Raw genomic sequence first — 17,182 nt, forward strand, 5'->3', positions numbered from 1 at the left:
CTGACCATCTTGTCATCTGTGTTACACTGAGTTCATGGAATCCACTTTGTAGAAGTGGGGTGGGTTTTGGTTCTGGGTTTTTTGTTTTTTTTTAAATCCTCCTTCTTGCATCCCAAGATTCTTTTGATCTCTTAATCATGGATGACATCCTTTTTGTTTAACCCATTTGGCAAAGATTCTACCCTGATCTGGGAACTACCACTTGATTTTGAGAAACTTTGAAAATGGGGAATGCGGTATTTATCTCAATTCAAACAAATATTTGCATCTCTTTAAGTGAGGGAAATTCTGCTACACCAAATAGAGCTTGGGCAGAAAGTCCTTTTTATGTTTTGCAGGTGGAATTACTATTCTGTTTTTTCTTTTCTATATAGGGTTTTAGGTCATGTTTGTTCACATATGATCCATGTGTCATCTATCAGTTTGTTACTGAGCAGTATGACTTTTCATCCTATCGTTGGAGTGATAACAGAAAGCAGATACAATGCAAACCTTTGTTTTGGTAACAGACAATGCATGGCTGCAGTTTTGCTTGTAGCAAAATATCTGTTGCAATGTATTTGTTAAGATGACAAGTCTAAAAAGACAGCTTGCCTTCAAGGTGAAGGGCAGCAAATTTGTAATAGCCCTGAGCAAATGGGAGAATCAATTTCATAACATTGGCCTGTCCTGTAACAAAATTTTGTCTTTTGATTGGGTAAACTTTACCTGTGTTAAGAGTTCTGCTTGCCCAGCTATTTACCAAAACCTCCAGAATGAAGACCTTAGTCATCATCTGGGTGTTTTGGGTCCAGATTGTTTTGTTAATGAAAAATGGCTGAAGAATGAGCTGTTACAAGGTTGCCTGGGTTATTCTGTGGGACATACGTTAAAGGTGGCAAGAATCATTACAAGCTATGTTGCAGGTCAGGAGGAAATAAGTCTTCTTGGGTTACAAGGAGAAAAAAGGGGCCTTCAAATGAGGGCACGCACTGCTGAATGCAGGAGAAGGATTTTATTTTAGCAACTGAAGTAGATTTGATAATTCAGGCCAACAGTCTCTTGTGTGTTCGTTTGCCTCCCTCATTTGAAGGTAAGTTGTTCACTCCGTTTCTTCTTTGCTAGCTGTGTTGAGAGCTTGTTTCATAACCGTTTCTTATGCTTTTTTCTTTTCTCTCTAACCTCCACCTACCTTTTTGGTTTCAACCTTTCTCATTTCTGAGAAGCTTCCAGTATCATCCAGTGTTCTTCCATCAAAGCATGTAATGCAATACGTTTTCCCACAAATACACCTGAAGTTAGCCTCTTAAGTCAATTCAGTTTTTAGCTGCTTCAGAAAAAAAGTGAGTCATAGCTTTCCAGGGGCTGAAAGCAAGAGGCGAGGACTGCTTTTGAGCCAATACCTGCTGACACCTCTCTCTTCTATCCAGTTTCTGGTGGCCAGTCTTCCTATGTTGCTGTCACTTCTTGATGACACTGTCTTTGTGAATAACCTTAAATCCTCTGTGTTGTGATGCAGTTCCTGCGATGCATTTGGGAAGGTGCTCTTGGATTTGTTCTGTGTGAGTGTGGCTTAGAGTATGCTCTTGTCCTGCAAAAGAAAGAAAAAGAATTTTGTCTTTTCCCTTGCATTTTCATGGTGGTAGAAGTATTCCTTGGCAGTAGTAGGTGACTGCATGTGCTCCTTCATGTGACAAGATGTGGCTTCTTGGCAGCTGGGTGATAATGTGGCACTGAACAAGGCTGCAGTATGTTTTAAATTCTGTCCTTTATTCTTGTTAGCCTCCTTTCTTCTTTGGCAAGCTATAGAATAAACTGCATCTTTGTAGTAGGATTATGTTTGAAATGACAGAACAGGAATCAGATGCCAGACTTCAACTGTAGATAAGTGTGAATCTTGAGTTATGTTAAACTAATGCTTCCCTATTCCTCATGTCAGATCATCATTCTAGAGACTCGGGACTTAATATAAATGTCTAAAATCATATATTGCTGTAACAGGGTGCAGGATTAACTTGCATTGGATACCTAAATTGTATTTATTAAAATTTAATTGCCAGGAGAAGGTTGAGCTATGGATTTTTTAATATATCTATATTTATTTTTAATAAAAAAGGAAATGGCTTCATCACAGTCACTAAAAATTCTGCATAAGCATTAACTTCAGTCTCTGAATAAAAATGCCCTTGTGACCAAAAGTGAAGATTGCCATTATTATAACAGGAAGTTGATATCACAATAGTAGTAGGGTGTAACTGTTCCTTTTGCATTTTTTGTTGTTCTCAGCCTAAATCTCTGTTGTTCTTTTTAGCTTGTATCTGAGAGGGTCCAATGTGGTTTTACACCAAGACTGAAACCCAGCATCTCTGCGGTGGGTGGTGGTGGTTTTTTGGTTGTGTTTGTGTTTTTTTTTCTTTCTCAAAAAAAAAAAGGAATTATGCTTTTAAACTTAGATTTCAGTAGAAGGACTGGATGCAAGGCTTTTGCATGTTACATTCTTTAGATGTAATCTAATATGTGAATTCAGAACTCATTTAATTCAACCTAGGAATGCTTTTCTGATAGTTGCTAAACTGAATAAAAGTTTATGTTAAAGCTGCTAACTGAATATCTGTAGAATGCAAATAAAAGTCCATGACTACTTCTCATGTGATACACAGGTTTGTGCCATGCTTGTATAGAGTGCTTTTTTAAATTAAATCTTTTTTCCCTAATGCATGGCCAAATATACATGGAGTAACTTACAATGGCAGTTGCTCTTTTCCTCACTTTTTTTCTTGCTTTACCCACAGGAAAATTTTTTGCGAACATTTTAAAATCAGTTGATCAGCAGAACTGAAACTAACTTAATGGGAAGGAAAAAAAAAGGGGGGGGGGGAATTTCATCACTACCCTGTGTAGATATACTGTCAGCAGGTATGTGAGTTTATAGTAATTTAAATTACAAGAATGTAGCCAGGCATTCAATTGCATAATATAATCTGATAAACTGAAGGGAACTAAACTACTATTTCTTCCATTTTATTTATAAAATATCATTGCCAGATACGGTCATATTTGCCCAAGGGCAGAATGAAGTTACTGTGACTGCATTTTCTGAAAGCACGGTAGTATTCAAATTGTGTGTCAGTTTTCTGGAGGTATTCAAAGTGCTGGCTGAATTCTTACCAGACCACTGCTGGAAGGAGAAACAGTGACCAGCATGGTCATGCCCAGGAGGCAGGGACTGAGGATCACACCACTGTTGCTCTGAAGGTGAATGGTTATGTGCTACAAAATGCAGCAGAAGTGTTTTTTAGTTGTGTGGTTGATAATGTCACTCTCGAGCAGACCACAGCTTGTAGGTACTCCCTTGGACACAGCATTCAAATCCTGCTCAGCAGCTGCTTGTGGTGGTAATGACTCCTACAGAATGTCCATGTCCCATGCGTGTTGCCCCTGTGTCCCCCCAGCCTACCATAAATCAGGCTCCAGTACATATAGTCTATCTTCCTTGGGTACTGGCTGTCTCTGTGACTTGCAAATGCATGTATGCAATGCTCTCTAAAATAGATGATGAGAGACATGAAAGAGACTTTTAAATCAAGTTTTCTTGGTGATGGCAGCTGCTGTTTTTCTCATTTATTGGGTATGTCCATTAATTCCCCACCACTGCCTTCCCCCCCCCCCCCCCCCCCCTTAAATTTCTCTTAATGAACAGCAGGGTAGGCACAGGTTTTCCTTTATTTGACTTAGGAAAGAATTCTGGCTGGATTGCAAGCTCCCTCACTATGGATATAGCTACTCTAGAGTAGATGTTTTACAATCAAGTACTGCTGGAAGAAACACAGTTTACACTAGTAAAATCAAGGAGGGACAGACCCCTGTCTGTTTGCTTAAAGCTACAGATGTTTGTGATAATTTTGGCCTTATCCTTAAATAAGTTGTGTACGGCATATGAAATACATTCCACTTTTTTCACTCTTTCTGCTTATGTTCATAACCTAATTGTGACTGTAGCTTAGATCTGGCATTTTTATGTTGCTTGGAGCTGAGGCTTAGATTGGAAAATGCTGGTCCTTATTTCTACGTTTTCATCATTCTCTAGCTTTTTTAAAAAAACCAAAATTAAATTTAAAAATGCTTCTGATTACCAAAATAGAGGGTGAAGTTGCTGTGGCATTGTGGGCTTTGGTGTTAAGCAGCAACAGGCTTGTATGATCCAGACTTGAGAGGGATCCCAATTTCCAATCTTCAGAAGATGCTTAAATAAAAGCCTGGTGAAAGTCAAACTCATGCTGTCAGCCTGCTCTACATATCTGCTGCTGGTCACCCAAAATACTGTTGCTGCTGGAATATTTTCAACTTCATGTTACTTGGCAGCTGATGTGTCTTCCCTGTTACCACGTGGCTTCTGCTGAGGTAGTTCTGTCAGCTCTGATCTTGACGGGGTCACCCAGCTATGGTTGCAGCACAGCAAAATGGGTTTTGTTCTACAAGTCTTGTCCTGCCATCTGGATTGTCACTGGCAGTTCACAAGAAACTTCTCATACACAAATTGACACACAGAAATTAGGTTTCACCCAAGAGATGCATGTGTGCGTATATATGTATTATGATGACTGCAGTGTTTGCATGGTACCAGCTGTTTGCAGAGAACTTAATCCATAGGATTTGGTACTGCACTGAAGATTTCTTTTTCAGTCTTAAGTAAGCAAGACTGTAATGTTTGAGGCTGCGTTCTGCTTCCCTGCAGTGTAAGAGATGGATTCTTCTTGATGAGAAATTTGTGTTCTTCATTTTAACTGAATCCAAGCAATTAAAAATATTTCCCCAGGGAGGCAAAGGATGAAGAGAACAGGATAGGATATGAAAATACTTTAAAAATAAAAATTATTTCTAGGTCAGATAATTTTCAGAAGGCTGAAGCCAAAGAACGCTGCGTACCCATAACTTTGTGAATCAGGTAACAGCTATGGCAGGGACAGCCCATGAAAATAACTATATTCTGTGCTGCTTTGTTATTAGTGTATGCATGCGTATGTGAAACTGTTACTGCAACACATACTGTCTTCTATGCATTTAGAGAAATGTAAACATGACGTAAATGGAGAAATGTTGAGATTTAAATGTAGATTGCTTGAATGACCAAGCATTTTGCTACTGTTTTCTATATCTTTCATGACTGTAATGCATGATTTGTAAATTACTCATTTCATCCAAAGCATGCAAAGATGCAGTATATTACTCCTCACATGCATAAAATGCTAGAAAGAAGACTGATGATAGTAGCTGATAATATAGTGAAGTTTTCCCACTCAGAGATTGACTTTAGTAGGACAACTAGCAGTGTAAAATTATTCCTGTGTAAGTCTTTATATAGTTAGGTTTGGATTTTATCCACCATTTATGAATCTGTTGGATGTGGGTTATTTCAAAACAGAAGAAAATGTCAACACAGACTTGGAGATCATCTGAGTTGCTGCTCTGCAGCTTCCTTCTTTCCGTGTTCATTTTGTTCTTCCACTGTATCAACTCTTAATATCTTCAAGGCTATTCAAGTCTATACCTTCCTTTACCTGTTGTCCTATTGCATTGTTTTTTCTGCTCCATTGGTTTGAATGACTAATATTCAACACCTCCTACGTGCTTTTCTCCATGTGCCTCTGAATACCCTAAATGAATTATTTTTTTATAATTGCAAACTATTAAGAAAAAACTCTTTTATAGACTTCAACCTTATTTTTTCAATTTGATGTGACATCCTAAAGAATTATAGATGCAACTGTAATGTGACTTTGACAGCATACCCCATATATTTTCATTTCTGCATCTTTTCTTCCATTCAGTGTCAGGACTCCATAGTCTGTGTTTAAACTAGCCACCTGTCCCATTCATGCTTTTCTTCCAGCTTTGCCACAGTCACTGTGTTCATTCCACCTCCTGCCAGATGTCAGCCTGATAAAGATGCATAAAATCTAATTTAATCAATGTAAGTGGAACCTTAGAAATGCTAATATGTGCAGGGTATCCTGGTTTACAAAAACAGAAAAAAATCTCTGGCTGTCCCAATTAAAAACACAAAAACTTGTGGCCATATGAGATCTTTGAATCAAGACAAATCTTCTCCATATTTGGCTGGTTTTGTCCTGGCTTCAAACAAGTGCTGAATAATTTTCTCCAGAGATATGCATTCCACCTTGCTAGAGCCTGTTTTTTTCTGATTGTCTGGAACAATTTCTTGATTGCGCTTTTAGTTGATCCCCTGATTGCCTGTGTAATGTGTGCTGCCCAGACATGGTAGTGACCAGCTGGCTGTGTGCTGGAGCAGGGTGGAATTTCTCTTTTCTTTCAAGTGCTCCAGCAGTTGCTGTGCTGGAAACTCACTTCCATCTCCTTCCTGTGATCATTTCTTGCACCTTGGCCATCCCTCCCATTCTGAAAATCTTTTTATTATGTTCTCTAATGCAAGCACTAAGTTCATTGAGTGCTTTCTGGAAGGTGTTTTATGAAGAACCTGTGAAACGTGTGGTGTTGCAGTCATGGTGGAGAGAATGTGTTGGTGCAGTGCTCAACAGTGCAAATCAAAGACCTAGAGCCTAGGATTTCACAAGTGGGCAAGAGTCAGCAGTCTCTGCCAGGGCACGTGGCGAGCTAGCTCCCCATACATACTACAAAAGCAGGACCTGACTGGGAAGTGCCAGCAAATTCAAAAGCAAGCCACAAGAATTTTCATCTGCGTCGGTGTGCCTCCCCCTGCCCCCCACCTCTCTGTTTACTGAGAAGTGAACCTTCAGGGGTTTTAGCCACATGAAAGTAACCTAGAAAAAGTATTTTTCAGTACTACTTTGGTGCTGTAAAACCTTCTGTAACAAAACAGTTCCACTTTCCCAGGAACTTCCCTGTGGTTCGTAAGCGTTAGAAACTGGTGGAGGTTGAGAACTTGCTGTTGCAGGCCCTAGTTCTACACTCATGCAAAAATGGGTGCTCAGATTTACTGCCAGGGAGGAGCTGTTGCCTCCTGAGCCTGGAACACCCCTGTTCAGGAGGCAGAGGAGGGTCTGAGCTGCAGCACCGTCTGTGGCAGAGTTCTGGTGTTGGAGGTAGAGCTGACTTCTAGATTCCTGGGAAGGTCAGAACGTCCTGCTGTGTGTTAGCATCTCCAGGAACACTATTTTGGCCAAATAGCAGTACTATGTGTTTAACAGGATTCCTTGGGTTTTGGTGGTAGTTTTTTTTTTTTTTTGCAAAGAGCAATTTTTTTCTTGCCTTGTGGAGGAGGGTTTGTGCTCCCAAGTTCACCCGTCTACTGCAGTTTGAACTCAGTCATCACCCTGCCCTACATGGGCCAAACAGCAGCAGCTGTAGCATTAGCACAGCATCTAGGGGAGGCCGGTTACCTTACTTTCAGCTATGCATAAAACTTCCTTCTCTTCCTCTCTCCCATTTCCTTGAAATAGGACCATTGCCCAGCACTAGACAAAATTCTTAACTAGCAGGGCCCCATCAACCCTCCTTGCACACTTAAGTTTTGAATTTGGGGAAAAACCTGCCATTAGACCACAGATTGTTTTGCCACTTTCACACAGTAGTTTTTGTGGTTTCCCAGTCTGGGAAGACACTCAATGGAACTAATTTTTACACACACACACGCACCCCCTTTTTTTTTTTTTTTTTGGACTCTCAGATCATGACAGCTAATGGACAGAGGAGTTATTACTGCTGAGATTTGAACTCCAACAAGAAAGTGATAACTGACAATCATGAAGGCAAATGGGAAGCATAACAAAGATTGAGCCCCTGCTAAAAAGCAGTAACTGGATGTGTAGGGAGAGAGGATGATGTTTGGCGTTTACTTGGGGAGGAGGGCAATCAGGTCACAGAGCTGGTAGTGATGAGTTCAGGCATTAGTAGCAAACTGGTTAACTGGAGAAACATTAGTGCTAATGAAGTATCTGCCTTGAAAACTGGATGTAGTTTTTGAGGATGAAAATCCTAATCATGCACATTGAAGTGCTGTTTTGGTCTCTCAGCCCCCAAGCTGCCTACATGACCAAAGTCAGTGCGTGCTCATTGAGGGCTCATACTCGGGTGTTAGGATTTGTCCAGCTTGGCAGTCTGGAAGAAACAGCAGCCTGAGCCAGAGCTGCTCCCTGCGCACCAGGGAAAGCAGCACGGGATTCCCAGCAGTGCCCCCCAACAGCGAGTGCCTGTTGCTTGCTCTAGCTGGCAGGCACTGCAGAGGAGGAGAGGCATCTTCCCCACCTTCCCAGCCTATTGAATTTAAAGGCTCCAGCTTACTTTGCTTTCCTCCTCCCCACTTCCCTCTTTTCAGTGTTTTTTGTGTGCTTGCAGTCTAAAGTCATGCTTAACCCCTCATCCTGCCCACATGCTCTGCTCAGTGGGCTTAATTGCTTTTTGTATTTGTAGGTAACACCCTTCTCTGTTCTAAAGGCCTGGCTTCTATGCTTGTTGCAATGGCTGTTCGTGCTTTTGGGAAAATAAAGGATTTGCTTTTCATGTAAAAATAGCTTTATTATTTCCATACGCGAGTAGCAATCAGGGCAGGCATATTTCCAGGTCAGCCTGGAGATGGGGTTGGATAGTGAAACCCTCTGTTCCAAAAATGGGCTGGAACCAGCAACAGTTCTTGATGTGCTAAGCAAAGCTAACTGGCTTGGAGAGAGGTGGGTTCCCTTTTTTGGGTGGACATGCAACATGCTGGTATTCTTCTGCTACAGAGGGGAGCCAAGCATTGACATAATGAGCACTTTATTCTGTTAAGTACTTAATGTTAGTTTTACAGTTTTCTCATAATCATGTTCTTTCGGTAATTGTAGGCATGGGTTTTTAATAAAAGATTATAAAGGAAGGTTTCTTAGGGCACAGTAACTACAAGTGCTTAGAGTGTCTGAGTAGAAGGGATGTTTGCAGGAGCAGTCTGTATTATTCCACAAGATTGTGCTCTGTTGGGTACTGAGTAAATAAACAGTAAATGTGCAAATCTTGGATAAAGTTGCTCTATGATTATTTAGATAGTCCAGCTGTACTTTGGATTTTGTTCTCTATGGTAGCTGTCTTGTGAATCTTCTGGCTCATTGCCATGTATTTCTAGATTTATATGAACATGATGTGGATCTTTTTCATCTTCGTGTTTTGCTAATTCATATTTTTACTTCCTTCAGTCATATTTTAGAAGTCTCTGTAAGGCTTTTAAAAATTAGTCAGCTTGAATTTTCCCTTTATCTTCACAAAAGTCGCTACAGAAGTAAGAAAAAAGCACAGAAGGGGAATTACAGGCAGCATTAAAAATGTTCCTTCAGAACAGAAAAGCAGATTTAACATGAATTAAAAACTCAGCTCTGTTTCAGAGTTGCAAAAGCTCTTTTATTCACCAGAGAACTGTTAAAGCTAGTCATTTTTGGCATAGTATCGGTCAGGGAAGCGTGACAAAGTGCAGTGGAATGCACTGAGCTGCGATCCAGCTTGTAGTGGTATATATGACTTTAGTGTATGGAGCATTGCAGGAAGTGCTGGGGGTGGGGTGGGGAGGCCTTTTCATCTCATCAGCTGCTGAGTAACAGTGTTCTCCTTCCTCAGACCCCACCTGCAACAATAGAGGGTCCCTTGGATGCTTGGGTCAGAAGACAAAACGTGAAAAGCCTGTACAATCTTGAGTTTCTGGTAGAACTTGGCTCTGTTCTCTGAGCACTGCTGTGCAGAATGCGGTGAGGTGAGAAAGTTGGGAATAGTAGTGTGTTTGGGATTGCAGATCAGCTGTGCCTATCTAGACTGGACTGTATCCCCAGCCCCACCATCCTGGAAGATGAAGATTCTTGGGCTGAAATTCTGTCCTCGTTGAAATCAGCAGGAAAATTCCTATTGATTTCATCAGGCCAGAGCTTTGCTGCTTATTTTGAGCAGTAAAAGAGTACTCCTGTTCCACCCCAGTACACACACATGCTAAGTCCATTTACTTTGACTTAGGTTTTGGCACAGATTTTGGCCTTAAATGGAAATCTGTTCAAATCCATTTAATATCGGTAGCTTGGATTTCAGATTATATGGATAGTTAAACCCAGCTATATGTGACAATTAATAACCAGTTAAGATATTCTTGTAATTTTAAGCATACCTGGTATTTTCCTTCTTTCTTCTCTAAATTGTGATGTTGGCATCCACAGAGTTTTCCAAGCATTTGTAATGATTTTATAAGAAAACATACTGGTACCTTTCCTGGCAGAACAGGATCGTTGGTCTGAGACCTGCATGTTAAAAATTGGGAAAAGCTTGATGTGGTATGGATTGTGTTACCAGTGTAAATTGCTAACAAGAATTTTACGGTTCACCTTGGGTTTCACATTTGTATCGCTCTGGTACAGCAATAATCAAATACAAAGCCACTGTTATATTTGTATTGCAGTAAAGCTGTGTGGTGCAACGTCATTGCAAAAAATGAGGTCTCTACTCAGAAGCCATTACAACCTGAATTGATGTTCCTAGAGTAGGGATGTAGGAAGGTTGCAGCACAGAGAAGATAAAGATAATGATAGTGTTTTTATTGTTTGCATAGATATCTCTGTCATTCTTACTATCTGCTTACTTAACGTTCTTCAAGGGGAGAGCTTGAGGTTCTATTGAAAACATGGGCAAATGTTCAGAGCAGGAGTAAATGAGTAGGCAGCTGCTGGGATGTCCCAGCCCATATGCTTCAGGTTAGAAAGAATGCAGAAGTTGCTTGGTAGATAGATCTCTTAGATGGGAGCGTTGTAATACTCATTGAAAGCTCATCTGGCATTTAGGATATAGATCCTATTTAAGATGTAGGCTGTCAGATTATTAAAGGTTAGGGTACTTCTGCTCTAGATTCTTAGCTTTACCCTTTTGCAGAGACAAGCTGAAAGTTGAAAACTATTAAAATTTATATACAACAGTCATTATAGTCATTCAAGTAATGGGCTGCATATGGAACTACTATGACTATATTGCTGTTTTCTTTGCATGGAAGTACTTCGGATAGTTCCAACATCTCAGATATTGGCTGTTCTGGAACATCAATCCTACAAATTACAGTTGTGGGAAAAAATTGCCAAAATTCAGGTTTTTGCACATAATTCTATACTTGTGTATGTATATACAGACACTTCTAAGCTTGCTTATCATGTGGTTAGTCTCTGAAGGTGGTGGCAGATACTGGAAAGCTTGATTAAAAATAATTAATCATAATGTTGACAATTTTAAGCGCTGATGGATGCTTTGGAGAAAAAGAATGGACAGTTGCAATGCTTGTTACAGGAAGTGAATGCTAACCTTGTAAGCAGAATGATCACTGCTGTTCAGGAATCATTGCATCTGTAATTCTGCATCTCACAACATTATCCAAAGCAGTGTACACACAGACAGGAGCCCAAGTAAGATGCGTTCACAGTAGAAGCGAGGAAAGAACGTTTCACTGGAGCTATAGAAATTCCTTCAAGGCAACCTCTCGGAGCTCACTGGCGTAGCGTGAACTCGATCATCAAAATACAGGGACTGTCTCCATGTACCATTACCATGGAGGCTTAGCTTTGTTTTGGACTTGGCATGCTCGAAGAGTACGAACACAGATCTTCTCATGAACCTGTGGTGCAGTGTGATGCAATGACGTCTGTTTAACAGTACTTGGCAACACACACACAGGTTAGAAACCAGTAGGAGTACTGGCTCCACCCAGTTCTCGTAGGGGAAATTTGGGACTTGGAACTTGACTGCCTAACCAGACATGTATCCTTACCTTTGGCAGCTTTGTTGAACAGGTGCATAGAAACTATATATTTTTTTTTCACTTTGTCCAGAAACCAAGACATTTACCAGTGCAGTGCTGCACATTGTTGAGTCTTAGTTTCTGGGACTCTGTATTATGAAGCCTCCCTTTAATGCCATGCAGCGTTGTGCGTGTTACTGCTAGTGTTATCCTGTCAAAGCACTGGCCAGGTTTTGTTCTGCACCTGAAATATTAGAGAAGAATTTTGCCCAGCATGATTTTTCTGCAGACCTTGCTTTTAAGAATATGTTTTCTCAATGAAGAAAAGTGATTACTTGTCTCTCATTGGTTTCGTAAAGATCTTGGAAGAAGCACTGCTGTCTTTGAATAGTATTCATGCAACTGAGCGTGTGCTGTAATAACAATAATAATGATGATGATAGTGAAACCTGAAAAACAATTGCCAGTTTTTCTCCTATCAAGTGACATGGGTTGAGAGCATTGGAAAACAATAGTCTCCTAAAAGTTTGTGTAAAGGCTTGGAGGGAGGTGAGGAACATTGATCCACTGCCAGGATTACTGGGAACTAGAAAGCAAATGTGTCAACACTGAGTGACTTGGTGTAATGCACCACCATACTTGGTCAAAGGAACAGTTTCTTGATCTGCTTGTGCCTTCTCAAGCTTTGTCCTCAGACTTCAACTGTGGAGGAAGGATGAGTGGAACCATGTCCTCTGCTCTGCTTTTCTTGCTCTCCTTTGTTTCAGTCTAATCAAGTTCAGGCTTCTTTGGAGTTCAAAGTACTGTATTTTCCTAAGAAATATAGTTGTTATGGAATAGGTCCAATATCTTCTGGAGTCAGTGTTACAGGGTTTTTATTGGCTTGATACAGTGAGATTTTTTTTTTCTTCCTCCTGTGGTTTAAAATTACTTGTCTAACATGTTGATTTATAGCCTGTCATGTAAGACTGTTTCCCCTTGGCTATATCTTTTTAAGACGATCAAATGTATTTCTGAAAAATGTCCTGTTGTTGCCTTGAAATATTAGGTGATAACTGCACAAGTAAGTGAGGGATTAGCTTGTTAAACCTAATATGACACCAACACACAAAATACTGCAATTAAAAACTTTCTTCAGGCAGCATGGCAGGGGGCGGGGAAGAAAAGCCTTACGGTCTGAGATATCACAAGCACATTCCATTCACCTGGGAAGTTTGTAGGCTGGTGTGAAGGAAGGAGAGGAGACTCCTGAGCTGGGGCTCCAGGAGAGCAGCTTTCGGTGGTGCTGCCAGAGCTGCCTGTCTTTCCACTCGTTCCTCCCTGGTTCATTCCCGCAAGCTGTGCCAGCGCAGTGTTTGCGGAGCTGAGTGGTGACTGCTCAGGGAACTGATCCAGGTTAAAAATAACTTTTTGGGGATGGTGGGAGGGACACGAGCACAATTGCGGGGTACAGCGGGGGGCACAGAAAGGAGCAGAGAAGTTGAGAGCCCTGGCAGCTGCCTTGGCTGTCAACCACCATCAGAGGAAATGCCGAGAGAAAGCTCAGCCTGCGCTCACGTGTTCTCCTCCTTCCAGCTGTGCTCCAGAGACGGCCATCTGCTCCTCACTGCTGTCTCTTCTTACTCCTCCTCTCACCCAGGTCTTACTACCCCAGCTGAGCTGCTGCTGGAGTTAACCCTAGCTCACTTGGGTCAAAATGAGCTGAGTTAGTTTCAAGAGCTAAATCGTAGGTCTGCACAGCCCAGCTGTCTCTGGGGGCGAGTAGAACGCAGTGTGGTCAGGCAGGAGGGAAGCAGGTGATCCCTCCGGCACAGGGAGCAGTGACAGGCAGCCAGGGACAAGGTGGAAGTCGTTTTCTGCTGGCACGCTTGCAGCTGGAAGATAATATGTAAATACTAAGTTATGAATGTTGAGGGTAGCGATACGGTCATTTTTCATGTTGCTGCGGCTGATTTCATTGATGGTTAATGGCCAGTTTGTGGGGAGATACTAATGTTAAGGGGATGACATTGAGGAGGGTCTTGCAAGAGGATTTATTTTCCTACAAGAACCTAAAATCCGTATCACAGCCTTTGCACGTAAGTGGAGCGGAGCGAGAAAGATGCTTCTTCAGTACCATGTGTCTTGACTATTAAAGTGTGCCGCTTGGCCAGTAGCCAACAGAACTAACATTGAGGTGAACTGAGCAAAGATACTGTTAAGGAAATACCAGATAAAAAAAGAACAATTTAAGAGAGATATTGTGGAGACCTAGAAAGAAATGGGTTTATACTTTCAAAAGTTACTTTTGAAAATAATTATGCAATAAAAGTAAAGCCAAATGACTGTTATTCCTTTTGTTCTGTTCAATATTGTATAATATATCTCCCCCTGCTCTTCTATGTTGAGCTGAACTTGGGTGTCTGCTTACAAGGTTCCTCTAGGACATTGATCAAAGTGTGTGTTACCAACTGGCTTTATTTATTTATTTATTCACTTCTCTATTCTTACTGAACACAGAAAAGGAGCGGTCGTGTGAAGCATTACCATGGAGCAGAAGCAGTTGTTCCTTTTCTTCCCTTTTCTGGTCAGTTTTGGGGATGCCGGTGGGTGTTTCTCCCTCCCCCCAGTAGCTCCCGAGCTGAGGAAGATGCAGCTGCTCTCTTAGGGGGAATTGTTTACCTCTCCGTGGAATCTTGTCCCGGTCAGCTATGTGCTAAGAATGTGAATAATTTTGCTGCGGCTGCTTTACATGTAAAAAGCCTGACCTTAAGATATTTTATCCAGCTGGGCTTTTTTCTTTCTCTTTTTCTTTTTCTTTTTTGCCTCTAGCACTGGTAGATTTGAGAGTTCTATCTTTTAACTGCAGAAAGCTGCAGTGACTAGCAGTCATATAAAGCGCTTAGTACAAAGGGGTACTTTTGTAGTCTTAAAAATCATTAAATGGCAGTCAGTAGTATTTAACAATTCTTACTTTTGGACCTGTAGTTATACATGTGTATTTGATAGAGTTAATGAAACTAAGTGCTGCATGGAGACTTCTGGAAAATGTCTAATGAGATCCCTAGTGCTGCAGAGCTTGAGTATATTGTATTACAAGGTTGAGCATATTGATTTTAAAATGTTAAAAGCTGAATGCCTTTTTTTATATTTTTGAATGAGCATTTTAAAAAAAAAAAGCATTACAGTTAATACATAAAATTAAAAAATGCAAACAATTTTTTAAAAAATATTGTATATAAAAGTTCTACATCTTCCTATTCTTTGAACAATAAATATGCCAAGTTGTCTTGCCCAGCACACTTGCATTCTGTGCGTGTGTGTACTGAAAAATATTAGGAATCTCAAGATAAAACCCAGATGTTTCTTCAGTCACGTGAGACATGCTGTGTTGGGCTGTGAGGCTGAGAGAAGTAGCCTTCATTTGTCTCACAGTGGAGCTATATTTCTTGGATATATTCTTTTACTTTTTGACTGTGTATTACTGCTTGATGTCAGTTGGGGTCCCATTGTGGTATAAATCCTCAAAGGAAAGAACAGTTCAGTGGTAATGCATTCCAACCAGATATCCTGGAGGTTTTATATTAAAGTACTATTAAAGTACTCCCCAAAGAAGAATTAAGGGGACCAAAACTCCTAAACTTCTAAAGGCCATATCAGGAATACACTTGAATCTTGTTTGGAAAATTAGGTTAGTATTTGACCTTGAATATGAATGGGCGACTTAATTTTACTGTCTTTACTTGAATTTTTCTTGCCTTGGAGAAGAGGTTTTAAAATAACACTTCAAAGTTCAAGTGGATTAAAACTAAAAACAAAACATATAAAGTTACAAGAAAAGAAGGAGAGAGGAGTATTACTCTCTAAATGTTAAAATCTTATGAAATACAAGAAAACTTGTAACGCCTTAGGTAGGCAGCGCTCAGTAAAAATGACAGAGGCATCATTCACAGGAGTAGATACAAAATTCAATATGTAGAGTGGGATATAGACAAATGCAATAAACGGTACTAAAGCATTGCAAATTTGCAGTACCATGTGACTTTCTGGGGAACAGCTGACTTTGGCAGTGCAAAAAGCTCTTGCAGTCTTTGACACAATTCTTTTCTGTGCTTTGGGGCTTTATTCCTGGACAGCAAACCTCATAAGTCATCTTGCTGAATCTGAATACCCAGTTTATAAGTCCTTTGTATCCCGTTTGGGTAGGAAATCACTAGCAAGCTGTGTGAATATTTGTAAAAATCCTCTTTTATACATAACTCAGTATGTATGTGTCTTTATAGAAGAAGGAAGAGCAATGGGAACACTCATCTTGGTGTCTGTGGCCACTGAAAAGAAATGCTTTGATACACAAATAGCATTATTGTAAATGTAATGTCAGCCAAATGCATTTTTGGCTAATGTGTGAGCAATAAAATTAGCAAACACATCACTTGCTGCTAATGAAGAGGAATAAGCTCATCATGAAACCTTCACTGAACTGCTATTCTATCCAGCTTGATTTACTTGCCCTGGTGGAGTAAGAAACTGCTGTCTCAAAAAAAAAAAAAAAAAAAAAAAAAAAGTGGGGGAGGGATGTGTGTGGTGGTAGGAAGGAGTCATGCTATCATTCTGACAGCTCAGTATGTGAAAATCAGGTCTGGAAGAGAGCAGGGATGGCCTGCTGCTCTTGCAACAAAAGTGCCCTGGTTACTACTAAGTGTAAAATACTAAGACCGCAAAACATCCCACATGAGAGAAAGAACCTGAAAGAACCCAATCCCAAAGGAATACTTAAAAGAGTTTAAATAGTGCTTTTTAAATGGCTGCTGGCCTTTGCACAGCAAGATGTTGCTTTTGCTGGAACTGCCATCTTAATATATTTAGTAATTTAAGATGCATTATATCAGGAGTAGGTTGGTTTTTGGTTTTGTTTTTTAAGATTGCATGCCTTGAGTGTATAGACACTCAGCTTGGACCCTCAGAGTACAGAGTAGCAGATGCCATTTTTTATTCATGGCTGGATTTCGTGCATGAGGATCCTGGTACACAACTGGAAATGAAGCTGTACTGGAGTGCCTTTCTTAAAACAACAGTGCTGTTCTACAGTGTGGTGCACCCTTCCCTCAATGTTAGGTCCAATTCTACCTCAAATTTGAAGATGCCTTCTATGCAAGGCTCTTTACTGTGTTCTACATGTGTTGAGAGTTCGTGAGATTTCAGTGGAATCAATAAATTCCTGAAGGCAACTTGCTAAGATTTTTTCCCCAGGAACTTGTATTGATTCTTTGCTGTGTGCTGCAGTGTTTATTAATATTATCAAATTGGCCTTTAATATTTATATTGGTATTAAAGTCAGCGCTGTTGGCCATATTTGAATGATTGGCCGAGGGGAGTAAGGACAAATTAGTCTGGCTGAAGTCTGCCTGTTCTCTTGGGTGGGAAAACTTTCTGATTGCATTGGTGAAATGCACAGACCTCTCTCGCTCTCCTAATGATTTCAGTACACCTTATGAAGAAGTG

The 17,182-nt window shown here is 40.5% G+C and overlaps 1 protein-coding gene and 1 long non-coding RNA gene across 5 annotated transcripts in view; one reads left to right on the forward strand and one right to left on the reverse strand.

The window, feature by feature from the left end:
- LOC126048201 (uncharacterized) overlaps positions 1-17,182 on the reverse strand; it is a 566,030-nt gene that overhangs the window by 128,934 nt on the left and 419,914 nt on the right. The window lies entirely within an intron of this gene.
- LATS2 (large tumor suppressor kinase 2) overlaps positions 1-17,182 on the forward strand; it is a 51,488-nt gene that overhangs the window by 9,486 nt on the left and 24,820 nt on the right. Inside the window, exon 2 of one of the 4 annotated variants that reach the window (XM_049822799.1) lies at positions 9,559-9,691. The exons of the other annotated variants lie outside the window; for them this stretch is intronic. The gene's annotated coding sequence lies outside the window, so the exon portion shown is untranslated. The remainder of the gene's footprint in view (positions 1-9,558; positions 9,692-17,182) is intronic. 4 annotated transcript variants of the gene reach the window in all.

The sequence above is a fragment of the Accipiter gentilis genome, chromosome 19 (genome assembly GCF_929443795.1).
Source record: "Accipiter gentilis chromosome 19, bAccGen1.1, whole genome shotgun sequence".
Lineage (NCBI taxonomy): Eukaryota > Metazoa > Chordata > Aves > Accipitriformes > Accipitridae > Astur > Astur gentilis.